The sequence below is a fragment of the Calliphora vicina genome, chromosome 1, assembly GCF_958450345.1.
Source record: "Calliphora vicina chromosome 1, idCalVici1.1, whole genome shotgun sequence".
Lineage (NCBI taxonomy): Eukaryota > Metazoa > Arthropoda > Insecta > Diptera > Calliphoridae > Calliphora > Calliphora vicina.
Genome location: NC_088780.1, coordinates 78,351,615 through 78,362,611, shown reverse-complemented (window position 1 = coordinate 78,362,611; position 10,997 = coordinate 78,351,615).

Genomic DNA, 10,997 nt, shown 5'->3' with positions numbered 1-10,997 from the left:
TGTCTTGTTTTATAAAAACAAAAGAAAAATCGATATACTCCAAAGCATTTAAACTATGTATTACTTATTCCTAAGAAATTATTTTAACTTCATAAGGTCTTCAAATTTACTGACGTTAACGAAATAGAAAATTGATTTTTTTAAAAAAAACCTAACGTACGTATACGTTAACTATAGGTTAACTATAGTTGTTGACATTTGAAATTAAATAAAAGTCATAAAATATCAAAAATATCAACCAATCATTTTTAGAAAAAATGCAGTTTTAATTTCAAAATGGGTAAAATTTTACCCGAAGACCATATGAAGGATAAGATAAACAGTAGTTCAGCAAGTATGATGAAAAGAGATAGATATATATTAGAGCTACCAAAGATATATTGTAGTGCTACCAAAGCTATGAAAAAATGTAAATTAATTGTACGTAACAAAGGACCTTAAGTCCAAACAAGTTTATAGATATTTTTTTTGTTATTTGTTTTTCTTAAAACCTAACAATAAATAGAGAAAGAATAAATATTAATTTCAAAATGGGTCAAATTTGAACCGAAGACCTTGTGAAGGATAAAAGAAGTAATCAAAATTGTTTTAATCACTATTATTTTAATAAATAAAATTTTTTTCTTCTTATTTCTAGGCGTTTTAATATTTTTCCAAAAAACCGGTTAAACGGTTATTATAAAAAAACCGAAACCGGTTTATATTAAATTGCAATTTTTCGAAGAAACCGAAAACCAGTTTCTAAAAAATGTCGAAGAATCGATCACCCTACTATTTATGGACCGATCGTTATACAATTTGGTGACATAACTTTTGTTGAACTTTATTTGAATACGAACACAAAATTTGGTATGAGCGAGTTTAGTTTATATAAAACTTATTTGTTCGGAATTTGGTTTAGATATCTTTATAACTAAGATATTTATGAGAGCTTATCTATTTTTAGATAGGGCAATCGTATTGGGGCTAGTAGAAATAATGGACCGATTCCAACCAAATTCAATAGGCTTCGTCCATGTGCCAATAGAAAAGCTTGTAGCAAATTTTATCTTTGAAATTGCGACCTGTAGTTTGATTACACTATGGTGGTGTAGGGTATAAAAATCACTTTGTTTACAAAGAACTTTTCCTTTTCTTTATAAAACTCAGGAACGGTAAAAGCTAATTAAAAAATTGTTGTCCCTTAATTATTAAGAATTAATTGATCTTTCAAACTGCATCGTTAGTTTTTTTTCATTTTCATAAAAGTTTTAAAAGTTAAAAAGCGTTATTTACAAAATTTATTAAAACAAGTAAGAGAGCTATATTCGGCTGTGCCGAATCTTATATATACCAAATTATACTTTAAAATAAATTTTTTTTAAATATTTTTAGGTAAACAAAATTTCATATTTTTTTAAAATAGTTTTTCAAAATTGTTTAGGTCCAACTTACTATAGCCTTATCTACATCGTTGCAATGGACTTTGAAATATCTATCATTAGATATCCATATTGTCTATATTAATGACTTAGTAATCCAGATATAGATAAAAAATAGGTCAAAAATCGAGGTTGTCCCGGTTTTTTGCTCATATCTCCGTTATTTTTCATTTTTTTTTTCATTTTCATTTCATTTATTGTAATATTTAAAGCCACATTTGGCCAATTATACTAATACTAATATACATTCAATATCAATACTAAATATTACTAAGTTTAACAAATTCATATGCCTTAAAAAATAAATATGTATATACATTATCAAATAAATTTAAAGATATTAGAACTATGGCCCCCAGCCAAAAAAAAGCAGTATAAAACATCACTGCGAGAATAATTCTCACACAAATAATAAAAAATATAAAAGGTCCATGTGAGCGAAAAACTGTATATTATCCATGGCAGAATTAAAAAGGTACCATTATTAGAAAGTATTTTATCAATTTTACATTTTCTATAACGTCAAAGCAAATGATAATGAAAAAATATTAAAAAGGTTTATTTGAAAATTTCAATTTTGAAAAGTTTTTATCAAAAATTAGCAAATTGTATTTTATTTCATGGTTTGACGTTCTTAGGGGTAAATATTAACGACTCTCTCTAATAATACTACCGGATTTGTTGGAAAGAAGAGTTTTAATGAATTTTAAATAAAAACAAACATTAAGAAAACCGGTTTATAACATGTTAAAGCATTACGATCCACAAATATATGAGAAAAGTATAGTTTTAAAATTATTTTTTGAATATTGATAATTTCTCAAATTAATAGGTAATTTATTCCATAAACGAGACACTCTGACCAGAAAAGATCGTTCATAAGTAGAACAGGTAATACGTGGTACAATAATCTGTACATTCCTACTTGATCTAGAAAAGTGAAAAGTATTCCGCAGGTTAGGTGGTGTCGTACTCACTATAAGCCTATAAAAAAATAGTAACAATCTATATTCTACAAATTTTCTAAATGAACATCCTAAAAACTTTACTACATACGAAGATATGTGTTCCCTTATTCGTACATTGAAAACAAAGCGAACAATAGCATTGAGTAATTTCTCCAATCTCGAAAAAGACGAAGAAACAGTACCAGATGTTACTTCCAAACAATAACACAACTGCGATGTTAAAAGGGCTAAAGCCACCTTGTTTTTAATATGCAATGGCAAATAAATATCAACATTAAACAATCAATTGAAGAAATAATTTTAGGTGTTAAAACCTCAATATGTTTATCAAAGCAAAGTCTTTCATCAAGTATTATACCTAAGCATTTTAAATTATTTACTAACTGTAGTTTAGTATTATTTAAAAAAATATTAAAATCATAATTATGAGTATTACCAAAAGCAATACATTTCGATTTAGCCAAATTTACACTAAAATGATTGTTTGACATCCATAACGAAATTTTCCCAAGACTGAAATTAGTCGCGACTGAAAAGCAATTGAACATCATCCGCAAAAATGAAGGGTCTACATTTATCTGTATCCACAATAATATCGACCATGTCATTCAAATATAATACAAATAAGAGAGGACCGATGACTGACCCTTGTGGAATCCCACATGTAACCTCACGTATATCACTTACCCTTCCTTCAAAATCAACAAACTGTGAGCGATCACGTAAATAGGAAAATAAAAGTTTACAAGCTTTTTGAAAATTTAAATTTATCACGTAGTTTTAAAATGAATCTACCATGATTAATACAGTCAAAAGCTCTAGAAAGGTCAAGTGATACCAACACGCAAACATTACCTTCATTTATTTCCTTTCTGATGAAATCCGTCATTTCAATCAATAGAGACGATGTGCTATAACCTTTTCTGTAAGCATATTGGTTACTACATATAAGCTTTTCTCTATTTAAATACTCCAACATTTTAGACTTCAGTAAGTGTTCAACAATTTTAGATACCACTGGAAGAATGCTAATGGGTCTTAAATTTTCAATAGATAAACCATTACCAGACTTAGGGATAGGAATAACCCTCGAAATTTTCCAAGATGACGGATAAACAGACGTGGTAAATATAGTATTCACAATGTGCAGAAAATGTCTACTAATAACAGGAAAAATAAAAGATATAAACTTTAATGGAATACCATCAACACCAACAGCATTGGATTTTATTTTGCTAAAAGCTTCCAGAATTTCTGACTCCGAAACATTATTAAAAGAGAAACATGAATTACGTTCAACGTAATCAAAATTAAAATTATCCGACAAAGTATCCGAAACACCAACAATGTGTTCATTAATGTCTTCAACATTCAAATCAGAGTCAGATAAAACCTTTTCATTTTTCAAACAACCAGCATTCCTTAACACTTTCCACACATTAGTATTATCAGATTTTTCAAAAATTTTTATTCCATTTTGTCTTTTAACTTTTCTTATAATGGATTTAGCTTTATTTCTATATCTGCAATATGTTCTCCAATTTCTCGAAGTGCGATCTTCAATATAACCCTTATATGCAATATCCCTCACCGACAAGGCGTGTTTAATTTGTCTAGAATTCATCCAAGATTCTCTACGAGGAGTAGTTATTCGACGTGATATGGGTACAAAAGAAAAAGCATCATTGAAAAAAGTATTTAAAAAGTTTATTTGAAAATTAACGTCGTTCGTATGATAAATAGGAGAGAAATCATAGGAATCACAAAATTGATTTAAACCATTTAAATCAATATTTTTGAAATCCCTATATTCATAAAAGACATCATTTGTGTCTACATCCAAGTCAACTGAAATAAAAATAAAAGCATGGTAAGAACTCAAAAAAGGACATTGAAATTGGTTGGATAATACTACTTTTGTTTCAGTTCCAAGCATAAAATAATCAATTAGCGAAGATGATTGATGACTAACATCAAAATGAGTAGGAATATTGTTATGACAAATAGATAAACCATTTTGACTGCAAAAAGTTCTAACTAAATTAGATTTAACCGGTTCATATAGGTTTAAATTAAAGTCACCAACAACTATAATATTTTCATATTGATAAAATAGATTACTATGTAATTCTTCAAAGACTCTAAAATTATTAAAATCATTATTAGGTAAATATACTACTCCAACTAGGGTTTTCTTTCTACCAGTTATAATTTCAACGAAAATAGACTCACAAATATTATATTGAGTAGACCTAAACACAATTCTTTTCTTCAATCTACTGGAGATATAAAGACAAACACCACCACCTCTTCCATTATTCACGGTTTCCATAAATGGAAACCGATTTTGTGGAAATGTAAGGCTTTAACCAAGTTTCTGTAACCCCAAAAATATCTAAGTAACAACCCTCCATCACATTACGTAATTCATCCAATTTAGAGCCATTCGATGGACAAATGCTCTGACAGTTTACATGACCAATGTTAAGATTACTCATTACGCCATTCAGACTGGTTTTTAAAATAACGTTATCGCTCACAGTAGGACCAATATTGATATTAGCCATTATCTATAAAATTATTTAAGAAAAAATTGCAGGGGAACCAATAGCAACTATTATTTAAATTCAACATAAAAACTATATTTAATTCCAAAGTATCAATAATCATATATATAACAGCTAATCAAAAAAGAAAAAAAATTATAAAAAAATAACATTTGTAAAGTAAACAAGTAAGAGTGCTACATTCGGCTATGCCGAATCTTATATACCCTTCACCTTTGTTGTGGATGCATTATTATTTTTTATAATTAGTATATATGTATGTACATTGCCCACTTTCAGCGTACAGCATCCTAAATTTATCAAGAACACAAAAAACAACAACAACGCCAAACGAAACAGAACACCAAAAGAAAAAACATAAACAAAATACGCAAGGCAATGAAACCAACACACATCCAAACATACGTTTAATTGTATAAAAAACAACAACAACGGCAAAAGAAACAAAACACAAAAGAAAAACAAAATACGCAAATCATGCACATTCAAACATACCCCAGCGGGAAAAAGATGCAGTAAAGAGGCCTTCCTAAATGTCTCATTTTGCAGACACAAGGACTTGCAAAATCATTTTGCCGCATTGCAAAATCATTTCAATTTTACACGGCGTGTCATTGCGAGCCAAGGCCTTGCATACTCGCTGCTGTTAGAGGGCTGAGAGAAGGCCTACTTATGATGGGCTGTTGGCAGCCAATAAGCTCACTTGTTATTAGAAGGGGATTCATAGGGCTTCTTGAACACCTTCTAAGAGCAGGCAGGGTGGAATGAGTATCGGATCTTTTAGAATGTGTAAGTATGCCTTTTAGAAGGCCTACAAATTGAAGTCCTATCATTTTTTCCCGCTGGGACGATTTGTTGATTTTTTGTCAAAAAAACCAACACACAACCAAACAAAAGTTTAGTTGTATAAAATACAACAACAACGCCAAAAGAAACAAAACACAAGAAAAAAAAAACAAAATACGCAAAGCTTGCACATCCAACCATACATTTTGTTGTTTTTTTGTCAAAGCATGCAATACATTGTGTTTTTTGATGAAATTTTCAGAGGTTGTCTCGGATTTTTGCTCATATCTCCGTTATTTATGGACGGATTTTGCTGATTTTAAATAGAAAAATTCTCGAAAGTATTGTTGAAGATTTGGATCCCGGAGATATCTGGGGCCTTCAGAAAATTGATTTCAACAGACAGACAGACAGACAGACAGACAGACAGACAGACAGACAGACAGACAGACAGACAGACAGACAGACAGACAGACAGACGGACATGGCTTAATCGACTCCGCTATCTATAAGGATCCAGAATATATATACTTTATAGGGTCGGAAATGAAAAATGTAGAAATTACAAACGGAATGACAAACTTATATATACCCTTCTCACGAAGCTGAAGGGTATAAAAATTATATAATATAGAGATCAAATTTTTGAATTTTTTAATCTTATTCTTTTTTAAAAGTTGTCTGCATATAAAATTAATCTTTGAAGCCATCGGAGCAAAGTGGTCATTAAGATAGACACGGGTTGATATTCCACTTTTATTCACATCAACCAATTGATCGTGTTTTATGATATTCGGCCATTAGCTTATCACGTATAAAAACATTGCAAAATTTCACCAATATCGATTGCTTTTTGTTCATATAGCAGACATGTTGAATATCTCTATTATCGATCAATATATTGAAAAATGCACAAAGATTTTTAATAGTTTCCTCTAAATTTAAAATGTCTTTCGGTAAACCAGTAATGATTACATCAGTCCGATTCATTCTATGATGTAACGTATTATTCTCATCCTCCAATTTATTCATCTTAACATCAACATTAGCATCAATACCTTTAACAAGCGCATTACAGTCTTCAACCACTTCTTCCAGCCTTTCAAATCGAGAAACAAACTCTCCTCTAATGTCAACGACAATACTTTCAAGTTTTTTATCTATAGTATTATTGTTATTAGATATTTTCTCTGAAAGATCGTCTAATTTTGTGTTGAGAAGAATTTCTGAACTAAAATTGTCAGGTTTATCTATGCAATCCTTGCATTTATAGAAAACACCACTATTCTTCAAGGAGAGAGCTAAAAATTGATCATCCAGTCCAGCGCAAGGTAGATGAAACCAAAGATCACAGCTTTTGCATCTGATACTCCCAGATTTGCCAATATCTTTTCTACATTTCTGGCATAGAACTTTTCTTCCAGGCATTGTTATTTTGTTCCTTTAAATAACGTATTATAAGGCACAACAATCAACAAATTCAAGTAATGAAATAGATATATTAACCAACGACTTTATCAAAGCAAGACGGCAGTTGGTTCTACAAACCAATTCAGCGATGCAAGTTGCTATGTATAGAGCAGGACAACAACAAAACAAAACAACTTTTACAATAGACTAACAGTGTTTAGTGTATAAATTAATGCACCTTCCAACAGCAACAACAACCACCAAATTATTCACCCACTTTTATTTGATATATTTTGTTAAAATTTAGGTTGATTGAAATTATATTGATATCGGCCGGATTGTCAGTTTCACAAATTTATTCAATTTCTGTACTACAAAATTTTAACTTTAATGATCAGCTGTATTATTGCTTTACTTATTCGTTCATGGCGTTGCCAGATTTCTTTTTTTTTTATTTATGGACCGATTTTGCTGATTTTTTTCTCGAAAGCATGTCTGACAGAATTATTGGATCCCGAAGATATCTGGGGTCTTCAGAAAATTGATTTCAACAGATAGACAGACAGACAGACGGACATGGCTTAATCGACTCCGCTATCTATAAGGATCCAAAATATATATACTTTATAGGGTCTGAAATGAAAAATGTAGAAATTACAAACGGAATGACAAACTTATATATACCCTTCTCACCTTAATAAGCCAATTCATTGCAAAAAATAATCATGGCTATTCCTGTTCACACATTCACCATTCACCCTATTTTTGAAAGCATAATTACAACAATATAATATAAAATAAAATTTCGAAAATTATATAATTAAGGTTAAACAAATTACGTGTAAATATTTCTAATAAGAAATTCTGAGAAAATTAGATACTATTGTTGTAATTGTGCTTTCAAAACTAAGGTGAATGGTGAAAGTGAGAACAGGAATAACCCTAAATAGTTTTTGCACACCAAAATAAAGCTTGGACATATTGGGTTTTTACAAAGTTATGAAGAAAACTCAAAACATGGCCGACAAACCCGATTTTTGGCAAAAACTCGACTTGAGCGACCTCTTCCGAAAAATCTCAAAAATACTTTTCCCTATAAGCTTTTAAATTATGTTTGAGCACCTATGAAAATAAGAATCAAAACTTTTTTTGGGACACACTAATATACATATGGGGGATTTCATGTCAAGTGAACCAACTTTAGAAATCGATGTATTCGATCGGGATGACATTTGCACCAAGGTTAGTCCTATTGTATAGTAACTCAGAAATTTTGGACAAACATGTCATGGTCTTCTCATCCATGTAATTTATTTTCTTAGAAAATATGTCCCAAATAGTTTAGATAGCTATTTCTTCAATCTTTCAAAAACTTTTTTGACTTTTTTTTCAAAATGGGCCCCTTTTTTCTTTCTTAAAAGAAAGGTTAGATCTTTTCCTTGAAGACCTATTTGGTCGCTTAGTGGAATGCGAGTGTGATATCTATCAAAATAAATATTTTGTAACTCAAAACATAAAATTTTTTTAATTGCACGTGTTCTAGTTATCCGATTACACTTAAATTTTGCAGTAGTTTGTTTTAGCTACTAATGAACAAAATAAGACCCATCCAAAGCAAATCTATTTTTTAAGGGCATGTGTAATATACATACATACATACATACATACATACATACATACATACATACATACATACATACATACATACATACATACATACATACATACATACATACATACATACATACATACATACATACATACATACATACATACATACATACATACATACATACATACATACATACATACATACATACATACATACATACATACATACATACATACATACATACATACATACATACATACATACATACATACATACATACATACATACATACATACATACATACATACATACATACATACATACATACATACATACATACATACATACATACATACATACATACATACATACATACATACATACATACATACACACATACATACATACATACATACATACATACATACATACATACATACATACATACATACATACATACATACATACATACATACATACATACATACATACATACATACATACATACATACATACATACATACATACATACATACATACATACATACATACATACATACATACATACATACATACATACATACATACATACATACATACATACATACATACATACATACATACATACATACATACATACATACATACATACATACATACATACATACATACATACATACATACATACATACATACATACATACATACATACATACATACATACATACATACATACATACATACATACATACATACATACATACATACATACATACATACATACATACATACATACATACATACATACATACATACATACATACATACATACATACATACATACATACATACATACAGTGGGGAGCTCAAATGAGTACATGTTTCTATTTTGTGCACTTCTTATGGAATAAAAATAAAACTAATAAAGCAAATCCAAAAATGTTTTCTGTCATTTATTTTATGTTTAATATGTAACAAAATTAATTACAATTCAAAACTAAAAACATCCAGTTCTAAATAAAAAAACAGACAAAACTAAAATAACTCGCATGTACTCAATTTTGCACCCCACAATAACTTTAGGGAAGAATTGCATTTTTTAAAAAAAATTTCAAAATCCTATATTACGTAAATAAAATTTTACATGCATTGGCATATTTTCTATAAATTTTTCATCAACTTTTTTTGGATTACTCTCTCTCTCGTGCTCAATCCGCTGTTAAAGCTCGTACAAATTGGTAGGAGTTAATCGGTATTGTTTCAACCGCCTATTCACGATTCACTAAGAATTGAACTCAAGACATTGAGCTGATAACTGCATTAATAAGAAATTTTTCTAGGAACACCATTCTTTACGATTTTTGACGTGTGCATTGGGTCACCATCCTATTGAAAAATTACTTCTTCTGCAGGATAAGCGTTATAATCTACAAAGTCAAAAGATGAATGTGAAAAACACAAAGATGATTACGTATTGAGGTCAGTATATCGAACTGGACACTATTTCGGTAGAAATTTTGCTCACTAAACCATTTTTCAAAGTTTTTGATGAGTGCTTTAATTCGCCATTCTGCTGTAAAATAACTTCTTCGGCATGATTGGCGCTCTTATCTACAAAATCGGAATGGCAAGTCTATAAATTCGGTATGATTAGTCTTCAATATACGCAGATAGTCTTCTTAACTCATTATTTCGCCGATTTTTTCAAAATTGGTGATACAGTAAGGAAACAGTAAAACACGGTAATGATATGGGGTTGCTTTATATGGTGCCACCTTGGACCAATGCAAAGAATCAATGAAATAATGGGTAAAGAAAACCATCTGCGTATTTTGCAGACTCACCATACCGATTTTTTAGTCTCATCATCACGTTTTTGTATATAAAAGAGAAAATCCTGCAGAAGAAGTAATTTTTCAATAGGATGGTGACCCAATGCACACGTCAAAAATCGTAAAGAATGGTGTTCCTAGAAAAATTTCTTATTAATGCAGTTATCAGCTCAATGTCCTGAGTTCAATCCTATTGAGAATTTTTGGTGAATCGAGAATTGGCGGTTGAAACAATACCGATTAACTCCTACCAATTTGTACGAGCTTTAACAGCGGATTAAGCACGAGAGAGAGAGTATTCCAAAAAAAGTTAATGAAAAATTGATAGAAAATATGCCAATGCATGTAAAATTTTATTTACGTAATAAAGGATTTTGAACATTTTTTTAAAAAATGCAATT